The sequence below is a fragment of the Osmerus eperlanus genome, chromosome 17 (assembly GCF_963692335.1).
Source record: "Osmerus eperlanus chromosome 17, fOsmEpe2.1, whole genome shotgun sequence".
Classification (NCBI taxonomy): Eukaryota; Metazoa; Chordata; class Actinopteri; order Osmeriformes; family Osmeridae; genus Osmerus; species Osmerus eperlanus.
Window position 1 is genome coordinate 15,337,818 of NC_085034.1, and position 27,297 is coordinate 15,365,114.

Consider the following 27,297-nt stretch of genomic DNA (forward strand, 5'->3'; position numbering starts at 1 on the left):
GGGGGTTGTATTTTCCTTTTGTAAGTAGCACATTAGGCTATCCAGACAGTATTGTGTGCCTTCAGTGGAATGTATTGCCTGAATAGGATTGCATTGGAATTAGTTATACTTGAACATTCTCTAACTATTATTTCCATTTCAGAATGACATCAGCAAGGAGAGCTTTCTTCAGTGTCCACGATGTCATTGAGGCTGTCCAAAATGGAGAGAGCGATGTTGACATGGAGTCAACATCGCTGGCTGAAAAAGGATTTCATCAGTCCTAATACTGATTTCTCTGGTCCAGACTTGACCAGTGAAGACGTTTTCCTTCCACACACCACTGGAGTACTTCCAGATGTTTGTGTCCAAAGACATGATTCAGGCTCTGACAGAACACACTAATCAGTACAGCTTTCAAAAGACTGGAACAAATATAAACACAAACACCAAGGAAATTGAACAGATGATTGGCATGTACCTGAAGATGGGCCTGGTGCAAATGTCTGGGGTCCGTATGTACTGGGAGTCAGACACGCGCTACACCCCGGTTTCTGATGTGATGTCACGCCACAGGTTCCAATCCCTGCTGACATCATTACATTTTGTCAACAACCTGACAATGCCAGAGACCATGAAGAAAGACAAACTGTGGAAACTGAGACCGTGGCTTGACTCATTCCGAGAGAAGTGCCTGCAGGTGGTACCCAAAGAGCACAACTCATAAAACAATATATGCGAGGCAAACCTAACCCATGGGGATTTAAATTGTGGGTCAGAACTGCAATCTCTGGCATGATCTGTGACTTTGATGTGTACCAAGGCAGTGTCGATGGAAAACGAGCCAAATCCGAACTTGGAACGTCAGGTGACGTTGTGATGAAGCTCGCCTCCACGCTTCCAGGAGGTCAGAACTACAAGGTCTATGCAGACAACTTCTTCACATGTGTCCCATTAGTAGTTCGGCTCCTTGATCGTGGAATTCATTATGTGGGAACAGCCAGGCAAGTGCGCTTACCAAACTGTAACCTTGAAGATGAGAAGATCTTGAAGAAAAAGGGCAGAGGAAGCTTTGACAACAGAGTGGAGGCAAACCACAACATATGCGCTGTCAAATGGTATGACAACAGGGCGGTCACACTTGTGTCATCCTTTGGTGGCACTGATCCTGTACAAAATATTCAACGCTGGAACAAAGCCACCAAATCCTACATTGAAGTTGAGAGACCTCATATTGTGGGAGTATACAACCAATACATGGGTGGTGTGGATTTGCTGGACTCTTTTGCAGCCAAATATAAGTTCCCCATGAAATCACGCCGCTGGTACAGTTACACCTTCTGGCACACCATCATCCTTGCCGTGATCAACGCCTGGCTCCTCTACAAACGGGACTGCAAAGCTCTCAATGCTCCAAAGAAAAACACGTTGAACAGGAGACTGTTTCAGGCACAACTAGCTTCTTCTCTCATCCTGACAAACACAGCTGTCACACCAAGGAGAGGGCGGCCATCTTCAGCCAGTAGGAGCCCTTTGACATCGATAAGAGTGACACCTCAGAGACCTGTGACTGCTCAGAGAAGACCATCCCTAGGAAATGGGAGTCCACCAAATAGGGTTCCAGACAAGAGGGTATGTGAACCACCAACCGATGTGCGCAGGGACATGGTCGCACATCTCCCAGTGAAGACAACAAGAGGACGCTGCAGACACTGCGTGAAAGGATATTCCAGTATGCTTTGCAGAAAGTGCAATGTCCGTCTCTGCTTTTCGGAGGAAAGGAACTGTTTTTGGGACTACCATTGCAAGTAAACACTTTTTTGCAAAGGACTTGAAATTGCAAGGACACTGATTCTTTGAAGTTTTCATTCTGTTTTGTATAACATTTTATCCAGTTTTTATAGATTTTTAATAAATTATGATTCATAAAAATATGACTGTTGGGTGATTATTATTAATGAAATGTACTGTTATAGTGCCAGTAAGCAATACACACTCCAAATTAACCAGCAGTTGTTTTGTGTATTTGTTCTGACAGTTTGAGAGCAAATGCTGAAATTCTGCTCCCAACTAGGCCCAACGTTGCAATATTACAACGTTGCCCTAAAAACTTTTTATTTTTTAATAATCTTTCATTATATTCATCAGAAGACTCTTACAACATCATCTCACTTAAAAAAAAAAAAAAATGATATTATTTTTATGTTTGGGTCTTAGGCTCACAGTTTGTTAAACCCGCTACCTGGAATACCCCCCTGGGGGGTATTCGTCGTAGCTCGCTAAGCGGTTTAGCGAGCAAATTTTCAGGCTAAGATAAAAAACGCCCCTCTTTTTGGTTCGTGGAAGCAACTTTCGATAAATCACCATAGTAACATATCAATTAGCACTAACCTGCTCCAGAGCAGGCTAACGTAAGTGTAGCTGGATAAGCTTGCCACACCCCCAGAAGATAACATGGCAGCTCCCTTTTTGAGAGACCCAGTTTCCCATGTTTCACTGTGGGAGAGTGGGAAACGTCATATCGATTCCTTTTTATGTCTTGACGTGAAGAAATTGACAATAAAGCTACTTGAAACTTTAACTGTGCTTCAGACTGCATAGCCTTGAGGTTTTTTTGTATCAGGTAGGCTATAGGCTACATTTTTATACAGTATAGGCGATGCAGAAAACATTGGCAAAGCCGCAGCATGCGTTGCTGTAAGAAAAGTGTACTTGGCGCTTAACCAGCTGATGAATCAATTCATCATATTCCCTGGCCATGTCCCAGTCAATGACATCAAAGAGGGATTTACACATATGCCTACATGCATATACACATATATAGTACATGATATAAGCGCAGTAGCCTACATATATCCTCATAATTGGGTGTGCTCAAGCCTTCGGCGAGAGCACAACCTTTGTTCTCTCACATATATATTTATTTATTATTTATTGTTTATTTTCGCCCCCCTAAAACTCAGTCAATATTTGGCCTACATAGACAACGTAGGTGTCAAAAGTTTAGTCTTGGTAGCGATTGAGTTGCTTGTATTGGAATTTACTGCAAGGCAGCTGCAGAAACGCCACAAGCAAAGAGGCCAGGGTGATAACTATTTACTCATTTTACTTTGTGATATGACACACAATTGTGATGTGTAATGTACAGTATAAGCTGATATTATTAAGGAAGTACATCTACTTTCGGAAACAGTAGTCTACTATTTCACTGAAGTATTAGCATCATGACATTAGCCTGTGTTGCCCGGGCAACACATACTACAGTGGTCTATGATGTAGCGTTATCTGTTTTCAATCGTTAAAATAAACATTCCTCACATATACATTTTCATTGTAGGATTTATTATGACATTAGATTACAAGTAAACGATTTGTGAGTGAAATTATCATTACCTGTGGTTTCAATCCAGTGTATCACTGCAACGCTGTAGCCTACGCGAGACACTACAAAAACATCTACACAGCTGTAGGAAGTCAAACGGCGACAGAACATGTTCGGCACTCCCCTTACTTAAATCAAAAGTCTATCTAACTACTAACCTGAACTTCATTGCCACAGCCTAAACTTTGTCAATCTGTTCATGAAAATAATTAATTTCAGCCTAAGCCGTACAACGGAACGTTAAATCCAATTCAACCAACGCAATCGCTACCGAGACGAACACAGCAGTAGTCTAGTACTGTACCGTAGTAGTACAATTTACCGGGGCAGCTTCTCCACACAGGGCTATATCGCATTTTGCGTTGTTACTGACAATGATCGCTACCAGTGAGCTTTTTATGAATGAGCAATTTTCCACTAAATAAATGTCAAGCTTATTTACGTTTTTGGGGGCATATTTTCAGTTAGCAGATGGTACTGTTTGAATCGCGATTCCATCTTCTACTGCCGGTAACGTCGTAGAATAATCTTCAAAGGGGGTTCTTTATTCATGAATGAATGCAATATGAGTAGGCTAAATGCCTGAAAATATCACGAGAAGGGAAAACTTAAAAGGACGTTTAAGTCTTAGAGATTAGGTCAATTTGTACACCGGTCTGCCAAATTTATTTGTTTTGATTCAACGATGAGGCTGCCTCTTGCAGGGGAAATGAGAAGACATCTATTTCATTCTACACTTCACTCGTATTTTCAGTTGTAAATGAGTAGCAAAAAAAAAATGCTTTTAAATCTATGTAATCTTTATAAATAATAAGTATGCATTTTTATATAAAATACAGAAATATCAGTTGTAAAAATGTCATTAAAAAACGGACCCCTGTCCAACCAACGCAAGCAAGCACACCCTACAATTTCCCCAGAAATTGTACCCTCTCTAGTTGTCTATGAATTCGTATCAATTAGATACTCTTTGGCCTTGTTTTTATCTAGCCTACTTATTCTGAAAGAGTTGAGATCATTATTTTCGCTAGCAAGATCTCATTCGATTATTAATTTCCATTAAGCCTATACCAGCAGGCACAATTAAAGAAATGTGATCTGATAAATTGGGGTAATGAGGCACTTAAGATGAGCCTATATATTTCCCCAAAACTTTCGCATTTAGCTTATCGGCAATTTTTTCCCAAGCTGCTTGTCTTGCTCTGGCAGCGGTGGCGGTGTTTGATTTAGCCATGATAATATGCTTATTGTCTAGAGACTCATTATAATAGTTTGCTCGGATGGCGAGAATAGCCTATCACCGCTCTCTCTTTGGTCTTTTCCGCCATCATACCGTTAGAAAATCACGGTTTTGGTGATCGACCTTTCCTGCCTTTTGAAGTAGGACGTGCACGTGCAATTTCCCTGATAAGTTTAGCCTGATTGAAATTAACCACATGATTTGGATGCGGATCAGCCGTTGACGAACCGATATTTGCTTTTCTCACTCATCTCGCTAATGTTAACGGGCTAAAGGGACAATTGATTAACTTAGCTTCAACCCTTACGACGAACGGGGCCCTGGTCTCTCTAAACAACAATCAATCAATATAAACATTGAACACACTCTTCTCCACAATGGAGGTCTTAACAGGAAAAGCATATTCTTTTTAACACATTCCCAAAAACTCATAACTCTTAAGCCACCCAAACATTGTGTCTCTGGATTTCCCTCCCTGATCAAACTACACCCTTAGGTCAAACAAACATTACTCAAAATCCTTCACCCCTCTTGACCTAACTCCATTTCTGCTAAATGTAACCTAGTCCCAGGGTTTTCCTTAACAATTAACAAAGGAGCTTACAGTTCAACCACAATTGAATAAAAAGCACATTTTACATACAACCCCAAATTCTATTACACAGCCCAATCCTGAACATTAGCAACCCACTTTAGTGCCATCTGGTCAGAGCAATGTAGCTCCACCTTAAGCTCTGACAGTTTTGCTGCCTCAACCACAGCCCTTTGACAAGTCTGTTTTATGATAATAATATGAATCAATAAATATTACTATTCAACTGTGGGATTTCATTGGTACCACCATATAGATGTCCCTACAGAACCGGACACATGCACAAAATACCATAACACAGCTAACATGAATACCTTCACATATCTTGTGGAGAGGGCCTGGTGAAGAGTCTCACCCTTGTACTTGTTCCACACCATAGCATGGACTGTCAGCATGTCCACACGTGCTGTTGTAAATAAAAGGATGTGGTTATAGACTGCAAATTAAAGAGCAATCTAAGAAGAGAGCACATAATAAATTTGTTGTAAAAGTCGCCAACCTGATTTGGACATATACTTTGTTGTCAGGGCAAAACGGGAGAGGAAACAGTTGACTTGCTCAACTTCTTCACCGGCGGTTGTGCCTGTTCCACTCTGCTTCCTACCACTCCATTTGATCTGATAGGGTTAACAATGACAATGTCGGGGAACTAAATACTATGAACATTTACAATTTGGTTGAATGTTCTCAATCTAATCCTTTATAATGTAATGTAGCAAAATGTTAACAGATACATACCTCACACTTTGTGGCATGGGCGCTAGCATGCATGATGCTGAGGAAGGACTGCATATCAAGGAGCCCCTGGAGAGATGGAAGGACACCAGCCACTCCAGGAAGCTCCGCTGCAGTGCATCCCCGTTGATTTGACCAGACTGAAATATACATAAATAAATACAATTACAGCAATTCACAACGAGAATACAAAAAACATACATAGAATGGCTCCCTTGCATAGACCTTGCACGCGCGCGCGTGTGTGTTTGTGCATGTGAGTGCGTGTGTGCGCTCTCTGACCCCTCCAAGCTTGACCATATGATTAACATCTTTTATGGCCTCTCCAGTAAGATAATGGTCAGCCCAGGTCCCCTTGTTTACGTAAGCATAGTGTTACCCAGAGTTCACATTTGGGGGGTAGGTCTCTCTTTGCACACAAAGAATGCTTAACACAGTATCATTCTTATACAGGATAAAAGTTTACATCTTCAATTTTTTTGACATCTCCCTCCTGTTTATCCTGAATAAAATGTGTTATTCCAAAACCACACCTATCTACACACAGTCAATAAAATCTAAAATACTTAAAATCAAAATTATTCATAAAAATCAAAAATATTTTAATAATCAATAAGACTATACAGCATTATAGTCTAGTAATGTGAATGCTTGGACATAACGGGGAAACCCATGGTATAGGGATAAAAACCATCATCACTCAGCAGAGTGGTCATTTGACGTCTGATGCATTCACCAGCAGACCTGGAATGATCTTAGGAGGTCAATAGAGTACAGGGTCTGAGAATGTGTTGTAGCTGGCCAATAACCACTTCTGATCAGGTCCCTGACTTCTGGGGTCCACTTTTGCAAGCAGATATTGCACATATACACGGGTCTGTGCAAGTCATAATGTCCTGGTGACAAAGTAGTAAAATATTATCAACATCATTCTATACTATGTGTACAGTACATAGACTTACTAAAGAATGTTAAATGAGGGGACTTTCTTGCTTTACCATTCATGGTAATAAGGATCACTGCTTTTCCAGCCAAGGCAGTGACATTGGCGACCTCACAGGAGCATAATTTAGGAGCACGCACTGTGGGTAAAAGGCAAGCTGCAAAATCTTTTTAGAAACATGGTGGTGCATTGTGGGTAGCGACTCGATGCAATTCGAGATTTTTGTAACTTTATGCAAATGAAGAGAGATTTTCGCTAGCGATGGACAATCGGAGTGTTTTCTTGTTTCTCTTAACGTAGCAACCATAGTAAACATTTCTAGCTTTCAATTTCAAGATGGAGGAGAAACTAATCGCTTGTGTGGCTGCATATCCAGTCCTGTACGATACGTCTCTGTATTTGTACAGAGACATTGATAAAAACTATGAGAGCTGGCGCAGGGTTGCCGACGTTGTCGGTGCTCCTGGTGGGTTTTTTGTACTTTTAAATTCAGTCTCATCACATTACGTAACTTCGTTCTGTGGTAACTAGCCTAGCTAACCCGTCTGGGACTCCCTCGTCATATCGACAGATTAGCAGATACTTATCAGATACAGATTAGCAGAGTAATATAATAAAACGTTTTTACACATGTCAACGTGTATGTCTATTAAACAGTTTTGAGTTGTATTTTGATTGATATTGCGAGTACGTAAACCCAAGTCTGCACACTTTTCCATGACGTTATACAAACTACAACAGTGACTTTAGAGAACTCTGCATTAATCTGTCTGACATGCCCCTGAGCGTGGTGCACTGTGGGAAGGCGAGCGATGGCAAGCGATTCGCGCCGCTGCAGTGGACACGCACCGTTAGTAATATGACAGGGTAAAAGAAGTGTACTGCCCGGGTTCACCTTTAGCTACATAAGTGGATGGAGGAATGGCTCTGAAGAAGCCATCTATCATGCTGTCTCAGTTGTGAAGTGGCCATTTCTTATGAAGGAAGACATCACATGCCTCACACAACCACTCCTCAGGAATACAATCTCTGCACTTAAGAAAGGAAAACATGGTCAATAATTCCCAGAAAATACTAAACCATTCATCTTATTTCCAACTTTGCTTTTGTTAATATTAAATTGGCTGAGTATGGTTAGAATCAGAATGGGATTTATTCTCCATGAAAGTTTGCACAGACAAGGAATTTGCTTTGGCAGGAAGGTGCAAACAATAAACATATAGGGACCTAAAATTTAAATATGTGGACTATCTATACTAAGGGTACATAAACTAGCAGTACTAAGTGGGATTAGAATTAAATTAAATATACAATAAAATAAAATATAGGTTGCCGTAAATTACAATATAAAAATACAAATATTGCAAAAAATACAAATGTACAAGACACAATTAGAGTGCCACATATTTTAGTGTTTCAGCTTTCAGACAAAAATGGAGGTGCCAACAATTTTTTTTAAACTCCCAAACATTTAGCTAGCAAATGCAAACAAGTAGTCCAACCGTATGACAGCAGTCTTGTGGCAGATGCAGCACAGCTCCTGGCCAGAAGACATTTCGGGTGAAATGGCCGAGCTTCTTCCCACTGCTGTTGTGCTGTCAGGTGACGTGAGGGCCAAGAAGAAGTGCTTTGTGGGGTCTCACTTGGCATTGCAACTGGGCATGACTTCAATATAGCAGAAAGTCTCTCCATGTTTAGGTCTGTTAAAGAAATGCTGGTTTAAATGACCCATGTTGGAAAAATTAAGATTAGAATCTGTAGAGACCATATTACCAAATTCTTCTTGAGTTTGGAGCTCTGGAGAGGTTGTTGGCTGGGATTCCTCTGCACTGGAGAGTTACTGTGAAACAACACATGATTTTAAATGTCAGATATTTGTATTGTATTAAGACCGAATTTAGGTTCAGTGATTCTCAAAAGGTTACACCACAATGTCAGACTATTGTATGATAAATATAGATAAATTCAGACTTGCACATTATAAAGACAACCAACCAGTCCCTTTTAACCATCGGTTTAAAAGTGGCCGGATGCTCCATTACTCCGTTTCTGTGAAAAATATTGTATGAATGAAATCCTTTTTTTTTTTAAGGTACTGTATAGCAACTTAAATGTAGGTTGTATTGTAAAAGCACTAACCCTCACTTCTGTAGGGGGTTTAATATTAGCCAAAAAAACAAAACTAATTCCCCTATGTTTGAAGGAAGACGGGAAACTGAACAGCATATCAACATTCACAAAATAAAGCCAATACCAATTGCAATTATTTGACTCTATGGGTTAAATCAGAACAAAAATTGTCAAAGTAAGGTTCAATTAAATATACTTTTAATAACATTGCAAATGAATGAAATCAATTACAAGGCTTTAAATCTTACCTACTCTACCTTGTTAATTTACATTTACATTTAGTCATTTAGCAGACGCTCTTATCCAGAGCGACTTACAGTAAGTACAGGGACATTCCCCCGAGGCAAGTAGTGTGAAGTGCCTTGCCCAAGGACACAACGTCATTTGGCAGAGCCGGGAATCGAACCGGTAACCTTCAGATTACTAGCCCGACTCCCTAACCGCTCAGCCACCTAACTCCTAATTGTAAACCAGAGAGAGAAAGCAAGAGGTGAGGAAGGAGAAGGAGGTAGGACAAGAGCTGAGGAGAATGCCTCAGGAGATGAAGAATCCACAGAACAATGCTGCACAATTCTCTTTAGTTCAAGTCTTTTATTGTCAGATGCACAGAACAACACAAGGTCAGACTGGGCACTGAAATTCTTAGGACAAGACAACGCAAAGCAACCTGGCATAACATATAAGTACTCAGAACATAGATTACATCTATGATAAGCTCAAATATAAATATAGCTGCAAGCAGCAATGGGGTGGCCAAGCAGGTCAGATGACCCAGAAGAAACTTTAGACATCCTCAGAAGAGTGTTCCAAGTACATGCAGCAAGTTTGGCGTGAATCCATCAAAGATTTGCTGAGATACGACACAACTTTCTGTTTGGCGGCTCTGCTGCCAATTTCGATTGGCTGTACCGGACAAACGGTTTCGAAAATCTAAAATCATTTTGATAGTTTGTTTGAGGATTGCATTGACTATAGCTTGTAGCTTGACTACAGGTAACTAGCGACTGCGGTGTACCTGGCTTCCTTTGCAGTGGCTTACAGTCTCGCTAAACAGAGAATCAGAGACGTGACAAGCTCGTCGGCTTTGGCTGGATTCAAACCTCTGACTTTGCCAGGACACCAACTTGTCCTAGTGAGCGATTCTCAGTGCTGCAAATCACAGTTCAGTTACTGGGTAAAAATATAAGCAGTTTTTCCTGTGGCAAGCGGTTGTCCGATTTGGCCCAAGTTTAAACAGCTGTAATTCAGTCCTATTTTGACATGTCAAGGTGATTGTGGTCTGAAGATAATCTGTCCCAAATTTGGTGAATATTTGATACATTTTGTAGGAGGAGTGAACAAAAACGTTTTATTAATTCATTCAAAATGGCGGCATCAATTCGGCTGGTATCACAAGTTAACATGTGTCAGACACGGGATCGCCCCCCTAGAGGTTAGAGGACACATACCTACAAAGCACAATAAATCTGACTCTTCTTGAGTATAGATCCCCTGAGAATGAAACATTATCATTACCATTATACTGTTAGACAGCTACTGTGGCATACCTGGCTTCACTAAACAGATAAACCAGTATCATGACATGCTTGATGACTGTGGCTGGGTTCGAACCTATGACCTTACACTTCAGAGGAACCCGTCTTATCCCAGTGAGCTATTCTCACTGCAGGGAAATGCTGTGTTCAGTTACTGTATAAAAAAGTAGGGAAGCGTTGTCAGATTGTTGATTTGACCCAAGTATAAAAAGCTGTAATTCAGTCCTATTTTGACATGTCAAGGTGATTGTGGTCTGAAGATAACCTGTGCCAAATCTGGTGAATATTGGATACATTGTGTAGGAGTAGGGAAAAAAGTTTAATTCATTCATTCAAAATGGCGGCCTCATCAATTCGTCTGGTATCATGCGTTAACATGCGTCAGACATGGGATCTCCTAAGATATCATGAGACATAGGAATCACTTAACCCTTGTGTTATCTTCGGGTCATTCTGACCCATCAGTCATTGTGACCCACCGTCGTATTGCGACAAATTTACCGCATACAAAGACAAAGTGAAGCATTTTCTTTTAACAGCTAGGCTGTCTCAGACCCCCCACATTGCAAAGGTTAAAATACAATTATTTTAATTTGTTTTTGTATTGGGTAAAATTGGGTAAACACAACGATGGTTCGTTATGAACCTTTGGGTCATGTGACCCGAAGGCAGCACGAGGGTTAAATACGACAAACAAATCAACAGTTATTGGTCAAATCACAGTTTTGCCTATTGTAGCGCCCCCTAGAACTCAAATGACCCTACCTTTTTCGGACCTCTTAATAACAGGGTCATGAATCCATACACCAAGTTTGGAGTCAATGCATCAATCAGAATCAGAATTCGGTTTATTCGCCATGTATGTTATACAAACACGGAATTTACTGTGGCAGGGAGGTGCAAAACACTAAACATATACAGATCTTAAATTAAGTAAAAGTGGCATCAAAGATTCACTAAGATATGACCTCACTTCCCTTGTTCCGGATCAGTTGCTGAATTTGATTGGCTGTAACTAACAAACGGTTGCGAAAATCAAAGCTCCAGGGGATAACTTTTGTGAGGCTTGGTCTGAAGATCCGCTGTGGCAATTTTGAAGAAGATTCAACAAGAATTGTAGGAGGAGTAGCGAAAAAACATTTCTCCTTAACATTCAAAATGGCGGAGAATCTATATGACTGGGTATGACGTCATAGAGTGCGTTGAACTTGTCTTGATCCAGGGAATCCAATGATACCTCATTTTGGAAAATGCGGCATATGGTTCAAAAGTTCAAAAGTAACGTGTGTAAACACACCTTCAACTTTGACCCATTGGTGGCGCAACTTGGTGAAACTTGGTGAAATTGATGAGGGGACAGGTCCCAAAGAGTGTGCCAAATTTCACAACTTCTGACCATGTGGTTCTAGGGGCTGCCATAGACTCCCATGACAGATGTGTAATAATAATAATACGTAGAAACCCTTAAGGTGGCTTCGCCGCTTCGCGGCTTGGCCACCAATAAACCTCCTAAATATACAAAATAATATACAATACAGTATATTAAACCTCTAATACACATAGTGACCTATACTACCCTTATAAACCTATACTAACCTAAAGACAATTAGTGCAAAATTGCTAAAAGTGCAACCAGTAGCTGAAAGTGACAGTGTGTAAAGTGGCTAGTGAGAAAGTGTCGAGAGTGTATCAATGAACATTCAGAAGCCAGATGGCCCTTGGAAAGAAACTGTTGTCCAGTCTGCGTGTGTGAGACCGAATGCTTCTGTACAGGGTAAAAAGACTGAAGGATGGGTGGTAACAGTCTCTTAGAATCCTGCCAGCTTTCCTGAGGCATCGTGTGTGGTAGGTGTCCTGTAGGGCTGGGAGCCTCCTGCCAATGATGTAGGGCCTTGCGGTCCCTGTCTGTGCAGCTCCCATACCACACTGTGATGCAACCAGTCAGTATGCTCTCTATTGTGCATCTGTAAAAGTTATTGAGGATAACTGAGTTCATGCCAAACTTCTTCAGTCTCCTCAGGAAAAAGGTGTTTCCGGACCGCTTTGACCACCTTGTCCGTGTGAGCAGACCAGGTGAGATCATTGCTGATTCACCCAGAGGAACCTGAAGCAGCTGACCTTTTCCAGTTTGGATCCGTTGATGTTTACGGGGGGGCATGCTCCTCCTCCTGCCGCCTCCTATAGTCCACAATCATCTCCTTAGTCTTGCTGACGTTGAGAGAGAGGTTATGGTCCTGACACCATGATGTCAGGGTATCAACCTCCTCTCTGTAGGCTGACTCGTCACTGTCAGAGATGAGGTCCACAATGGTTGTGTCATCAGCAAACTTAACAAGGAGGTTGGAACTGTGCGTTGCCGCACAGTCGTGAGTGAACAAGGAGAACAGGACAGGGCCGCACAGTCGTGAGTGAACAAGAAAAACAAGGAGAGGGCTGAGCACACAGCCCTGGGGGGGTGCCTGTGTTGGTGATCAGTGTGGATGTGGTCACCTAGTCTCACCTCCTGTGGCCTCCCCGTCAGGAAGTTGAAGATCCACTTGCATAGGGAGGGGCTTAATCCGAGGTCCACAATCTTGGAGACAAGTCTGGAGGGGATGATGGTATTGACCTTCCGAGCGGTGAACGGGAGTGCACCCGACTACATCAAGTCTATCCTCCAGCCTTAGACCCCCACCCGTCACCTACGGTCTTCTTCTGACAACCGTCTGGTGGTCCCACCGCTCAAGAGCGCCCGGTCCCAACACAAGCTCTTCTTTTGCCTGGCCCCCCAATGGTGGAGTCAACTCCCCACCTCCATCAGAGACACTGACTGTCTCCCCACCTTCAAGAAAAGGCTCAAGACGCACTTGTTCCGGGAGTACAACGGTACTTAGGAATGATTTGCTGGACCTGATATTAGTTTCCTCCAGGATCACAAATGACTCTTATTGAGAGACTTGTTGCCCTTGTTGGTTAGTTGTAACTGATTTAAAATTATTGTACTCGCTGCAAAATATATTATTGTTGCTTGCTTTTTCTACAGGTATACTCTTGCACTTTTGAGGTTCATGTTGTTTAATTGGGTGTGCTTTGCCTTCGGCAAGGGCACAACCTTTGTTATCTCACATATATATTATTATTATTCTTTTTATTCTTTTTGCCCCCCTAAAACTCAGTCAATATTTGGCCTACATAGACAACGTATGTGTCAAAAGTTTCGTCTTGGTAGCGATTGAGTTGCTTCTATTGGGATTTACGTTCCGTTGTATGGTTTAACCCTCGTGCTGCCTTCGGGTCACATGACCCAAAGGTTCACAACGAACCATCGTTGTGTTTACCCAATTTCAACCAATACAAAAACAAATAAAAATAATTTTCTTTTAACCATTGCAATGTGGGGGGTCTGAGACAGCCCGACAGTTAAAAGAAAATGCTTCACTTTGTTTTTGTATGAGGTAAATTTGTCGCAATACGACAGTGGGTCACAATGACTGATGGGTCAGAATGACCCGAAGATAACACAAGGGTTAAGTGGAAATTAAGTTTTTGTGGCGAAAAGTGAAGCTAACGGTGGCTAACTTGCTAGCCACAGTCAATGACGCTACTTACATCACTAACTTCACAAAAACTCGCGTGACTACCTCTAGCAGAACATTAGTTTAGCAGCTCGTTAACTTCTGGGAGATAGCTAAGCTAACTGCTTTACTGCAAGGCAGCTGCAGAAACGCCACAAGCAAAGAGGCCAGGGTGATAACTATTTACTAATTTTACTTTGTGGTATGACACACAATTGTGACGTGTAATGTACAATATAAGCTGATTTTATTAAGGAAGTACATCTACTTTCGTAAGTATTAGCATCATGACATTAGCCTCTGTTGCCCGGGCAACACATACTACAGTGGTCTATGATGCATCGGTTTTCAATCGTTAAAATAAACATTCCTCACAAATACATTTTCGTTGTAGGATTTATTATGACATTACATTACAAGTAAACGATTTGTGGGTGAAATTATCATTACCTGTGGTTTCAAACCAGTGTTGCTCACTGCAACGCTGTAGCCTACGCGAGACACTACAAAAACATCTACACAGCTGTTTAGGAAGTCAAACGGCGACAGAACATGTTCGGCACTCCCCTTACTTAAACCAAAAGTCTATGTAACTACTAACCTTAACTTCATTGCCACAGCCTAAACTTGATCTGTTCATGAAAATAATTTATTTCAGCCTAAACCGTACAACGGAACGTTGAATCCAATTCAACCAACGCAATCGCTACCAAGACGAACGAACACAGCAGTAGCTGTAGTCTAGTACTGTACCGTAGTAGTACAATTTACCGGGGAAGCTTCTCCACACAGGGCTATATCGCACTTGTTGTTACTGACAATGATCGCTACCAGTGAGCTTTTTATGAAAGCGATTTTCCACTAAATAAATGTCAAGCTTATTTACGTTTTTGGGGGCATATTTTCAGTTAGCAGATGGTACTGTTTGAATCACGATTCCATCTTCTACTGCCGGTAACGTTGTAGAATAATCTTCAAAGGGGGTTCTTTATTCATGAATGAATGCAATATGAATAGGCTAAATGCCTGAAAATATCACTAGAAGGGAAAAAGGACGTTTAAGTCATAGAGATTAGGTCAATTCTTTACACCGGTCTACCAAATGTATTCGTTTTGATTCAGCTATGAGGCTGCCTCTTGCAGGGGAAATGAGAAGACATCTATTTCATTCTACACTTCACTCGTATTTTGAGTTGTAAATGAGCAGCAAAAAAAAAAATGCTTTTAAATCTATGTAATCTTTATAATTAATAAGTATGTATTTTTATATAAAATATACAGAAATATCAGTTGTAAAAATGTCATTAAAAAACGGACCCCTGTGCAACCGACGCAAGCAAGCACACCCTACAATTTCCCAAGAAATTGTACCCTCTCTAGTTGTAACTTGTTTAAATACATGCTCTTGTGGTTCTGGCTTTTGGCACTTAATTTGAGGCAATCTCGTTGTTATGATCAGTGACCTATGCACTTTTGTAAAGCTCTCTCTTGGAAGTCGCTTTGGATAAAAGCGTCTGCTAAATGAATAAATGTACTGAATGTATTGAATGCTGAGCTGTAGTCAATGAACAGCATCCTCACATACATATTCCCTTTGTCCAGGTGGGGGAGAGCGGTGTGCATTGTCAGGGCGATGGAATCGTCTGTAGACCTGTTGGACCGGTATGCAAACTGCATAGGGTCCAGGGTGGGAGGCAGCGAGGAGCAAATTAATGATTTGACTAGCCGCTCAAAGCACTTCATGTTGACAGAGGTCAATGCTATCGGGCGATAGTCGTTAATGCAGGTGACCTTGGTGCAGTGACGTGCGGTCAGGGGAGGCAAGGGAGGCAGTGCCTCCCCTGTGTCATCATGAAATGTAAAAAACGAATAATGTAAAATAATAATATTTGTCCATTGATCTGTGATAGAAATATAATTATTGGATGATTCCAATGATTTTTATAGCCAATATCGCTGAATTTGTGTATTTTCCTGTTCAAATACGGGGAAAGAAGCGGAAGGAGGCAGCGACTAGCTGTGCCTCCTCTCGGATTGCGCAATCCCACACAAACTGGGTTGAGCTGCTAATTTGTTTTGTTCAATTTGAGCAATTGCAATTTGATCTCTCTGTATGTCACCAATGTAATGTTTGTACACATTTTTATTATATGTACTCACATTTCATAGTCTTGGTCATGTATTTTACGTATTTGTATAACATATTAGTCTTGCTGATCGTACATAACGCCGCAGTGAAAAAGCAGGAGGGGAGGCAGCCAGTACCTCTGCCTCACTGAAGGGGGCGTGTGTGAGCACACGGGCTTGTTCTTCTTCATGTATTACAGACAAATGCCATTGTATGGTTGTTGCTAGCTAAAAAAGTCAAATAGAAAAAGTGCACCCTATCGTTTATTTGTATTTTTTTGCCCTGACTGATTATAAGATCATATATATATCATCTTGCATATCTTGCATATATATAAGCTTAACATTTCTCAAAACTGGACTTTCAATCAAAACTGGAAGTGATAAATCATGGAAGATCGATGCCCGGAGCTAAAAGATTTGCTTCAAACGACGGGAAAGAAGATAACAAAATTATATAAAACCAGATAACAAAAATTAAGTTATTTTAAAGAATAAAACAACATTTGTCTTTTTGTTATGGACTGTATATACTTTCATTTCTATTGAATGAGTATGAATTGTGGAATTGTGATGGCAAATTAAGAACACGGAGGATACGGAGCAAATGCGCTCTCTCTGAGCCTCTATAAATGTAACACATTTCTTTGGCCAAATATGTGTGTGTAAAGAATGCTGATATGGGATATGTAAATAACCATTTGTCAATGTGCAAGTAGCCAGTTGAATGGTGAATTGATGCTGCTCTGTTGAATTCATATATTTGTAAATCTGACTTTGAAAGAGTCAGTGCCTCCCCAGCCACGAACCTCACCGCACGTCCCGCCTTGGTGTTCTTGGGCACAGGGACGATGGTGGTCCTCTTGAAGCAGGTGGGGAGTACAGACAGGCTGAGGGAGAGGTTGAAGATGTCACTGAAGACCCCTTGCTAGCTGGTCAGTGCAACCCCTGAGGGCCCTACCTGATATGCCGTCTGGGCCAGGTGCCTTGCGAGGGTTGATCTTTTGAAGCAATGCCGCACCTCAGCAACAGTTAATGTAGGCTCACCACTGGCTAGGCCTTCAGGTAGCTCCACTGCAGGGGGGTCACTGTCCCTCTCAAAGCGAGCGTAGAAGGCATTTAGCTCGTTTGGCAGTAGGACAGAGGACTGGGTCTCGCTGTAGCCTCTCCCTTTGTAGTCTGTAATGGCTTTAAGTCCACTCCACATGTGCCTGTGGTCAGATCCATGGTAGCTGGACTCCACCATGGTCCTGTAAGCCCTTTTCGCTGATTTGATGGCCTTCAGACGGTCGTATCTGGCCTTCCTATAGTGATTAGGGTCCCCAGAGTTAAAGGCGACAGGCCGGGCTCTGAGGTTGGCGCGGACCGCGGCATCAACCCAGGGCTTCTGTTTGGGGAAAGACCGGACAACCTTCTTGGGGACAACGTCATCAATGCAGTGTTGAATTTAGCTGGAAGCTGGTGTCCGTGTATTCGTTTATGTCCCCATCTGCTACTTCCCTAAACATCAGCCAGGCAGTGGTGTCAAAACAGTCCTGGAGGGTCGCCGCACTCTCGTCACTCCACGGGTGGACTGACCTTGCAACCGGTCTGACCTGTTTCTCCAGACCATTGATAATCCCATACGCCCGAGGTAGATAGAAGGGTCTGATTTTTACAGTTAGCAGCTCAAGGATCAGAGAGCAGAGAGATGCTAGTACCGCTATATTCGTGGCCCATAGAAAGTTAACCATAACACAGACCCCTCCGCCCCTGCGCTTGCCTGAATCAGTTGTCCTGTCCTGGCAGTATATGTTGAATTCCGACAGTGTAACCGCCGTGTCGGAGATCTCCGGGACGAGCCAGGTCTCGACAAACGCCAGTACACAGCAGTTCCTGATATCCCGTTGGAATTTGACACGTGCATGAAGTTAATCCATTTTGTTATCGATGGACTGAACTTTAGCAAGTAGGATGGTTGGAAAAGCTGGTTTGAAACACCGTTTCTGAGTTCGGATGAGAACTCCAGCACGTCGGCCTCATTTCTTCTTCCTCTGTCTTGCAAGTAAACAAATGGCGGAACACAAAGAGCCCGCTGCAGTCCGAGCTCGTACTCCGGAAAATGGAATTAAAGTTTGTAAAATAGTCCTTGCCAAGTGACGACCTAATATCCAGAAGTGCCTGCTGGTCGTACTGAATGAGCGACACTGCAACATGGACAAAACAAATTACGAACACTAACAAAACAAACAAAGTGCTATGTAATAGCGGAGCTCTCGTCAGTGCAGCCATACTGCAGGCGCACCGTAAATTATTTTATTCTTTTTTTATACCCAAGAACAACCAATCACACCACATCTTTACCCTTACAGTGCGTGTCCACTACAGCGACGCGATGCGAGCGACGCAATGCTTTCCATTCATTTTCTATGGAGCCAGGCGAATTGCTTGTGTGGTGCATTGTGGGGAGGGGACACGATGCGATTCGAGTTGAGATTCTCTCAACTTTATGGAAACAAGGAGCGATTTTCTCGAGCAATGGCCAATCAGCTTGTTTTTGTGTGTCTTGTAACGTAGCAACCGTTGATCAGGGTAAACATTTCTAACTTTCACAGTTTCAAGATGAAGGACAAACTGATCATCTGTGTGGCCGCATACCCAGCCCTGTTTGATACGTCTCTGTATTCAAGACCCTGGTACTGACCTTGTGAACGGGATTGCACCTGACTACATCCAGTCTCTCGTCCAGCCTTACACCCCCACCCGCCACCTACGGTCTTCTTCTGACAACCGTCTGGTGGTCCCACCGCTCAAGAGCGCCCGGTCCCAACACAAGCTCTTTTCCTGCCTGTCCCCCCAATGGTGGAATCATCTCCCCACCTCCATCAGAGATACTGACTGTGTCTCCACCTTCAAGAAAAGGCTAAATATGCACTTGTTCCAGGAGTACAATGGTACTTAACCCTTGTGCTGCCTTCGGGTCACATGACCCAAAGGTTCATAATGAACCATCATTGTGTTTACCCAATTTTACCCAATACAAAAACAAATAAAAATTATTTTCTTTTAACCTTTGCAATGTGGGGGGTCTGAGACAGCCCAACGGTTAAAAGAAAATGCTTCACTTTGTTTTTGTATGCGGTAAAGTTGTCGCAATACGACGGTGGGTCACAATGACTGATGGGTCAGAATGACCCGAAGATAACACAAGGGTTAAGAAAGACTTGTTGGATCAGATGTTAGTTTATTTCCTCCAGGAACACAATGCCACTTATTGAGGGAATTATATTATTCTTGCTTGCTTTCCCTTGCATTCACTTTCGAGGACCATGTTGTTTAATTGTAATTTGTTTAACAACATGATCTTCTGGTTCTACCCATTGGCACTTATTTGCTTTCACAATGTATGCTTCATATTTTGGCTACCCGCAATGTTTTTGGGGCTATCTCGTTGTTTATGATCATTGATCTATGCACTTTTTGTAAAGCTCTTTCTTGTAAGTCGCTTTGGATAAAAGTGTCTGCTAAATGAATAAATGTAAATGTATTCGTACAGAGATGTTAACAAAACATGGCGAAACTATGTTGTTGGTGCTCCTGGTGGGGTTTATGTACTTTTAAATTCAGTCTCGTAACAATACGTAACTTTGTTGTGTGCTAGCTAGCTATCCCCGTTGGCGGTACACGACTGGTTACCCTGAATGCCCGGTGGCATACTGTAACATTTAATCTTTCACCCTGAATAAAATAAAAATAGTATTGTGAGTAGTTGATAAGATCATGCTACATCTAGCTAGCGTATGGGATTTCTTGCATTATTTATGTAAAAGTTGTGTTTCATCGATATTGTGAGACTGCTTTGCACACTGAGTGGCGTTCACGTCCGATCACGTACTGTAACATGTAATCTTTCACTCTGAATACAATACCTAAAACAAAATTGTATTGTGAGTAGTAAATAACATCTTGCTACATCTAGCCAGCGTATTGGATTTTTGCTTTATGTGTGTTACAGTTGTATTTGATATCAATATTGCGAGTACCTAAACCCAAGTCTGCATACTTTGCCATGACGTTATACAAACTACAACAGTGACTTTAGAGAACTACAACTCTGCATTCATCTGTCTGACACGCCGCGAGTGTGGTGCACTGTGGTGGAGTGGACAAGCACCGTTACTTATTACTTATCAACATATGACTAGCAATGCTACAGTAAGTTACGCAATGAGGTGTGAGAGCCATCAAGTAGAGACTCTGTCCAGCAACTCCAGATTTTATCATATGAGAGGCTGGGGGGGCAGGGTGACACCCAGCCTTACTCTTCACTTTAAAAAAGTTTTTACTTGATTGAGAGTGCAGTGAGTCTCAGATACGCGTTTGGACGCCATCAGTGGACAGACAGACAGAGAGAAATAGAGCAATAGAGTGAAATAGAAAGATGTGGCTCTTAAAAGAGCCTTTTGGTTGGTTTGGTAACAAATAGGTAGTAGGTTGTGGAGAAGGGCAAATGGTGGGTTAAATGGAGCTGGCAATCCCCAGACAAGCGAGGTGGAACCAAGTTCACACTGCACCCACTCGTGAATGGCATCCTCCTCACCTGAGGGAGGGGATAGGCTACGGCAGACAGCGCAGTGTCTGCCAAACTCTTCCACTACTGCCATCTGTCTCTGATCTATACCTCTCCTTTTCCTCCCTCTTCCTCCATGCCTCTGCCTGCCTCCGAAGCCGAGCTTTCTCCTTCTCTTCTTCCTCCTGTCGGACCAGCATCTCATTGTACTTATCGCTGGTGACGACCCGAGCACCAAGCGGTGGCTTCCTCCACACCACTGGTAGCCGCTGTTCTTGGCGGTTCGCAATTACTAGGGGCATTAACATGTCTCCCCACTTGACAGAGACCAGACCTGCTCACACCAAATGATTTTTTATAGCAGGTCGATGGCAGGTGCAAGTTGGGCAGCAAGGGGTTGTTGCAGAAGGGGCTGGGCCGGTGGAGTTCAACGTGGTGGGGGCTGGGCCGGTGGTGGTCGCCGTGGTAAAGGCTGGGCCGGTGGTGGGGGCCATGGTGGGGGCTGGGACGTTTTTTTCCCCCAGAGAAAAACATCCCCCCCCTCACCAGGCCAAGGCGGGCAGCATCCCGGTCAAAGATCCTTTTTAAAGGGGTCATTGACTGCAAAACCAAGTTTACCTTGTCATAGTTGACAGTTTGGTGGGTAAAATGGACATACAGTGAACCTCAAAGTCCATTGACACCTCTTTCCTATGCAAATCTCACAATTTTGAGTTGACGTCAACTCGGTGGCTCCACCCTATTTGGCTCTGGTCTGTACCTTTGTCACGCTCCAATCTCAGGGTTCGCGTAGATCTCAGACACTAGTTTAGCTGTGCACTGCTCTGTGTACTTCCACGGGAATTACAAAGAAGAAAGTTGGGAAGTTAATCAATGATATTGAAAATGGACCACGGTCGTAAATCCAGTTTTCCAGGCTGTACAGGGAATGCTGACACTTTTCATAGTCTTCCCAAGGAACCAAACACTCGAAGGGCATGGCTGATGTTGAGAATATCCCTGTGAAGTTGACACTCAATTATCAATTTGCCAAAGACAGTTTTGAAAACCTTGGACAATTTAAAGCAGGATTTGCAAAGAAGCTGTTGCTGAAAAGAGGTGCTGTTCCGACCCTATGCTCATCACAGCCGCAAGCTGTAAGTATGATTTTGTTGCTAACAGTTATTAGCAATGCTAACATAATCTGTATCAAGCATAGGTAGAATGTGTGATGATTTAGTTTATTGGCAATGGGGTTAACATTATTTCATTTTCCTGACTGTGTTTCATTCGAATAAATAACCTGTGTTGTCATGTAAATCTACAATTCACGATGCATGTTTGGCTATGTTGCGTCTTTGCTCCGCTCCGATCCGCTCCGATCAGCTCGCAGCTCTTTTAAATATTTATAAGCATACCATAAAAGCTGGGGTTAAAGCAAAAAAAATCCTGAGCCTGAACTTTTTTTGGTGGGGGTGAGTGGGAGGGGGGGTGTCGTCCTGTGGCGTGGACACATTCGCAGGGTAAAAAAAAATAAAAAAAACATTTAGAAATGAATGATTGCGGATTTTGGTGGGACTTTTGAAACTGCATAACCAAGAAAGGTCAGCAATAGTATTCCACCTCACTAAAATATGGTACTAACACATGTAGCATTTATGATTTATTTTGATATCAAGTTTTGCTGCTAAGCTTTGTCCTTCAAAGGTTACAAGATGACCTACAATCACATGGTGACATGTTATAAGGGTATGTGAAATTCAGTCAGTGGAAGAAGAAGATTTGCAACCATTTAATTGAGGATATATGAAAAAGGAACCGTTAAAGTGCAACAGTGAACTTTAGATAATACTTTACTTTAGTATATTGCAACATTTCCATAACTACTTTGTTCAAAAGAAATTATCGTAAATTAAATACTAGGAAATTAATAGAAAATATATCAATACAATGAATAACAAACAAAACATTCAAATGTAACTGGTAACTTAACTGTTGGGAAATAAATACAAAACAGAAAATACACAAACACAGTGATCTATTTCTTTCTCTTTTTAGTGGGTTTGAGTCATCAGAACTCTTCCTTTTTTCAGAGGCAGTTGAGGCTGGTGCAGAGGAGGTAGGGGGGGCTTTGGCTACATAGCTACATACATTTGGCTAGATACATGTGTATCTTCAGGTCACACACATTGTCAGTTATTGATGCCGGTACATCAGCTGTGGTTAATCAGTCAATGACGCCTTTAAAGGACAAAAAAAACGACACATCCAGCGCCTGCATAACATGGGTGGTGTGCGCAGGTAGGCACACAACCACCACCATGTTCTCCCTGCAGAACCGGATGGCTTCCCTGTTCTTATGTGGCTGTGCCTGGTCGACCACAAGGAGCAGAGGAGGAGGGGGCATGCTTTATGAAGTGGCCTAGCAACTTCAGCCACAGCACACTGTCCATGTACCTGTTAGGGTAAATCTTAAAAAAAAAAAAGTGCCAGTCGTCAGGTTCAAAGAAATTCCAATAGTTTTATTCTTGCCTGCAAGGAGACAAGTTTGATCACGGTACAAAGTTGTCTGAAAAGTCTAGTCTTAGTCTTCATGCATGATTCTTCATACAACATTGGTGAGAATTCTCCTCCCCTGCATAGCAGCTGTCTAGCTGATGATATGAAACTGGGAGGAAGACCTTGAGTGTTTCATATCTATCTTGCACGCCAGAGCAGTTTTCATAATACATTATTATGAAACCTAAAATATTAGGTAGGAAATATTTCCACACTGTGTTCTTTTCATGCAGTATAAAGGTTACATCTTTAATTTCTCTAACAGTACCCCTTCTTTGACTTGCCATATATGGCAGCAGGTGGGCCTTACAGAGAGTTTGGAGCACAAGGGAGGCAGCCTCTAAAAATAATAAAGGGAGTTATGTATGCCCCTGCAGCACTGACGCAGGTGTGCACAGTGATGTGCTCCCGGGTGGTAACTTGCCTGTATATGTGCTTCTTTCCCTTTGCGCAAGCACCCACTCCCTGGCCCTGTCTATGTGGCTGGGGATCCTTGTGGCAAGCTCTGGGTGGCGAGCCCGGAACCGTGACCACCAATTGTCACTCAGGCCCCGCTCCAGATTTGCATTCTTGGACCCCTCCAACATGACGAGAGACCCAGAATGGTGCAAGGGAAAGATGAAGTCACTCGTGCAAAGATTCCTGCAGGACAGGCAGCTGACAGGCAGTGTCTTAGCTGGTAGGAATGTTAAGGATAGCTCCAAAATCAAGGTTTAGCACTGTTTTGTGTTTGTGTGCATAAATTGTATTCTCACTACACCTGATCTTAATATAGGAACAGTAGTTGTTTTTTTTTGTAGTATTTTCTTAAATGTGCAATGACCCATGTGTCAATTTACCAACATTTACCAACAACTGAGTTTTTTGGCTAAAAACAGCCACTAAATTAAACTGCTGTAAAAACATCTCTGATTTTTGAAATAAGGGACAAAACATGTCCCCCATCAAAATGTTGCAATTTGACATAAAAAACGATACATTATTTCATTAAATGGCTTTATAAGTTGGATATGAAAGATTTGTGTCAGTTTAGACCAGTGGTTCCCAACCTTTTTTGGCTTGTGACCCCAATTTGATGTCACAAAACTCAAGTGACCCCAAACATTCAGAACAGAATCTATTACAGAAGTGTTTTTGATCATGTAATATAACTTGTACATAGCTGAGTTTTTTGGCTAAAAACTGAGTTTTTTGGCTAAAAACAGCCACTAAATTAAACTGCTGTAAAAACATATCTCTGATTCTTGAAATAAGGGACAAAACATGTCCCCCATCAAAATGTTGCAATTTGACATAAAAAACGATACATTATTTCATTAAATGGCTTTATAAGTTGGATATGAAAGATTTGTGTCAGTTTAGACCAGTGGTTCCCAACCTTTTTTGGCTTGTGACCCCAATTTGATGTCACAAAACTCAAGTGACCCCAAACATTCAGAACAGAATCTATTACAGAAGTGTTTTTGATCATGTAATATAACTTGTAATGATATATTTAAGTAAATGTTAATTGTAAAATAAAAAGCGAATGAAACGCATTTAGATTATTTTATGATTATTGTGTAGCCAGGACAAGACACATAGTGATCAAAGTGAATTTTTAATTCGGTTTAACTTAGTTCATAAACAGACACTACCTTACTGCAGAAATACTTTGCTATTATTTAATTGTATTATGTCTTTATTATGTCCACACTTAATGGGACGGTTGAGCTTGCGCATCTCGCTGCAGCCTTTCAAAGTCAGGTGATGTAGTTGACAGAGCGCATCTCATCTCTGCCGTTACATCCAGCCGCTAACGGTATTTTGATTTCATGCACACAAGAGCACTAAATCCAGCTTCACACAAATATGTGCTTCCGAAAGGTACCAAAATCTTTAAAGCACACTGTGAGATATTTGGGTACTCTTCCCTTGCTCCAAACCAGAATTCTTCCACCGCCACTCGCGAATGCAGGCCCTGTTGCGTTCTGTCACATGATACTTCAATCAGCTGTTCAACAGCTATGACCGGCAGATCCACTGAGCTTGCATCACAGTGGAATGGGTCCCTCACCCAGTCAAACTTTGACATATCCAAGTCTGGAAAGTAGGTGGCAAAGTGCTCTTCTAGGCATTTCAGGTGGTCACACATTACCTTTGTGGAGCACTGGTCATCGATGTTGTCTGTCAGAAACGTATTCAGCTGAGGAAAAGGGGTAAAGTTTGCTTTTGAAAGGTTTTCTCTCCAGAATGAAAGTTTCCCCTTGAATCCATCAATACGGTCACTCATCTGCAGGATACTCTTGTTTTTCCCCTGCATGCTTACGTTAAGGTCATTAAGTTTTCCAAAGATATCCGTTACATATGCACATTTTCTGCTGGTCACACAAAAAGTTGACAAAATCTGTCTTTTTCACATCCATGGAAAAGCTAAAAGTTAATTTCTCAGCTTGAAAAATCGCTCCAGCACCCTACCTCTGGATAACCACTGTGCTTCTGTGTGAAAGAGCAAATTGCCGTGTTCAGATCCCATATCACCGCATAATTTAGCAAACAGATGTGCACGCAGTCTGGGGCGTAGCCACGTGGTGGCCAACCTCACAAAAACATGCTAGTTTTTTGTTGTTGTTTTTTTTAAACCCTCCTGAACAGAAACGGTATAAAGCTGAAAAAAAATGCATTAATATTTTTTTATAAAGTCGTCTTATATTGTCATTTGACACTTACGCTACAAGCCCCATATTCGCAACATGTTGGGCCACGCCCCCATCAACAGCGCAAGAAGAAAACCAACGTACCTGCATTCTGACAGCGCTTCAATGGAGACTAGCAGCTAACCACTGGATACCGTTAGAAAACTGCTGCTCTGAGTGATGCAGTGTGTGAGTTTTAAAATAGTAGTTTTTGACAATCAAGTGCCACCCCAAATAAAAGACTGTCCAGAACTGGCCCCCCCAGAAATAATGTCCTGGCTACGCCCCTGCACGCAGTGGATGTGGCTTGATGTAGTTAACCATGGTTACTACCTGCTGCAATACGTTTGCGATGGGCACACTCAGTTCCTTACATGCCAGTTGCTCACGATGAATCATGCAATGATTCCATACTGCAGAGGGGGCCAGCCATAGACGGAGCCCCGTCTGTGCAAAATCCTACCATACACTCCCATGGAATGTTGTTTTTCTCCATATAGCTGTGGAGGACATCATACATGGCCTTTGCAGTCTCATTCTCCGGAAGAGGGAGACAGTACAAAATATCCTCGTGAATAGCTATTACCAATGCTAACGTATCCTGCCTGTATCTAGCATCGGTATAATGTGTGATGATTTAGTTTATTGGCAATGGGGCTAACGTTATTTCATGTTCCTGACTGTTTCATTCAAATAAATAACCTGTGTTGTCATGTAAATCTACAATTCAAGATGCATGTTTGTCCAGATCTATTTTTCAGCAAGATAGCTAGAGCTAACTGAAGCTAAGTTGAATCACGATAGTTTGTTTGCTAAGCTGTAGTGCTAACGTTACCCACCTAAGTCGATCCTGTTTGCTTCAACAACAGAAGTGGAAACAACTAACGTAATAATTTCAAATGATATCTAGTCAATCTGTTGAAAACAGTGTTGTGTAGACACAATAGATTTATTTGTACTTTTTTTATTTCAAGTCTCCACCTTCTTGTTTCTTCTTGAGTGCTGTTGGCAGTGTTGTGTCTTTACTCCGCAGCTTCACTCGTTGTAAACCAACCAATCAGCGCGCAGCTCATCTTTATATTCATGAGCATACCATAAAAGGAGAAAACCTAGCGTTTTTTCAGTATCAGGGGGCATAGAACAGCACCCGGGCCATTTTCAGCCCAACCAATGTTACATACCCTATTCGGAGACCTTAAAGAACAGTGTGAAATACCCCAAAAACCCAGTCAATCACCCCTTTAAAATGTATTTTTTTCTTACGGGGGAGCATGCCCCCGAACCCCCTATAAGGTTTGGGGGTTCGCTGCATCCTTTT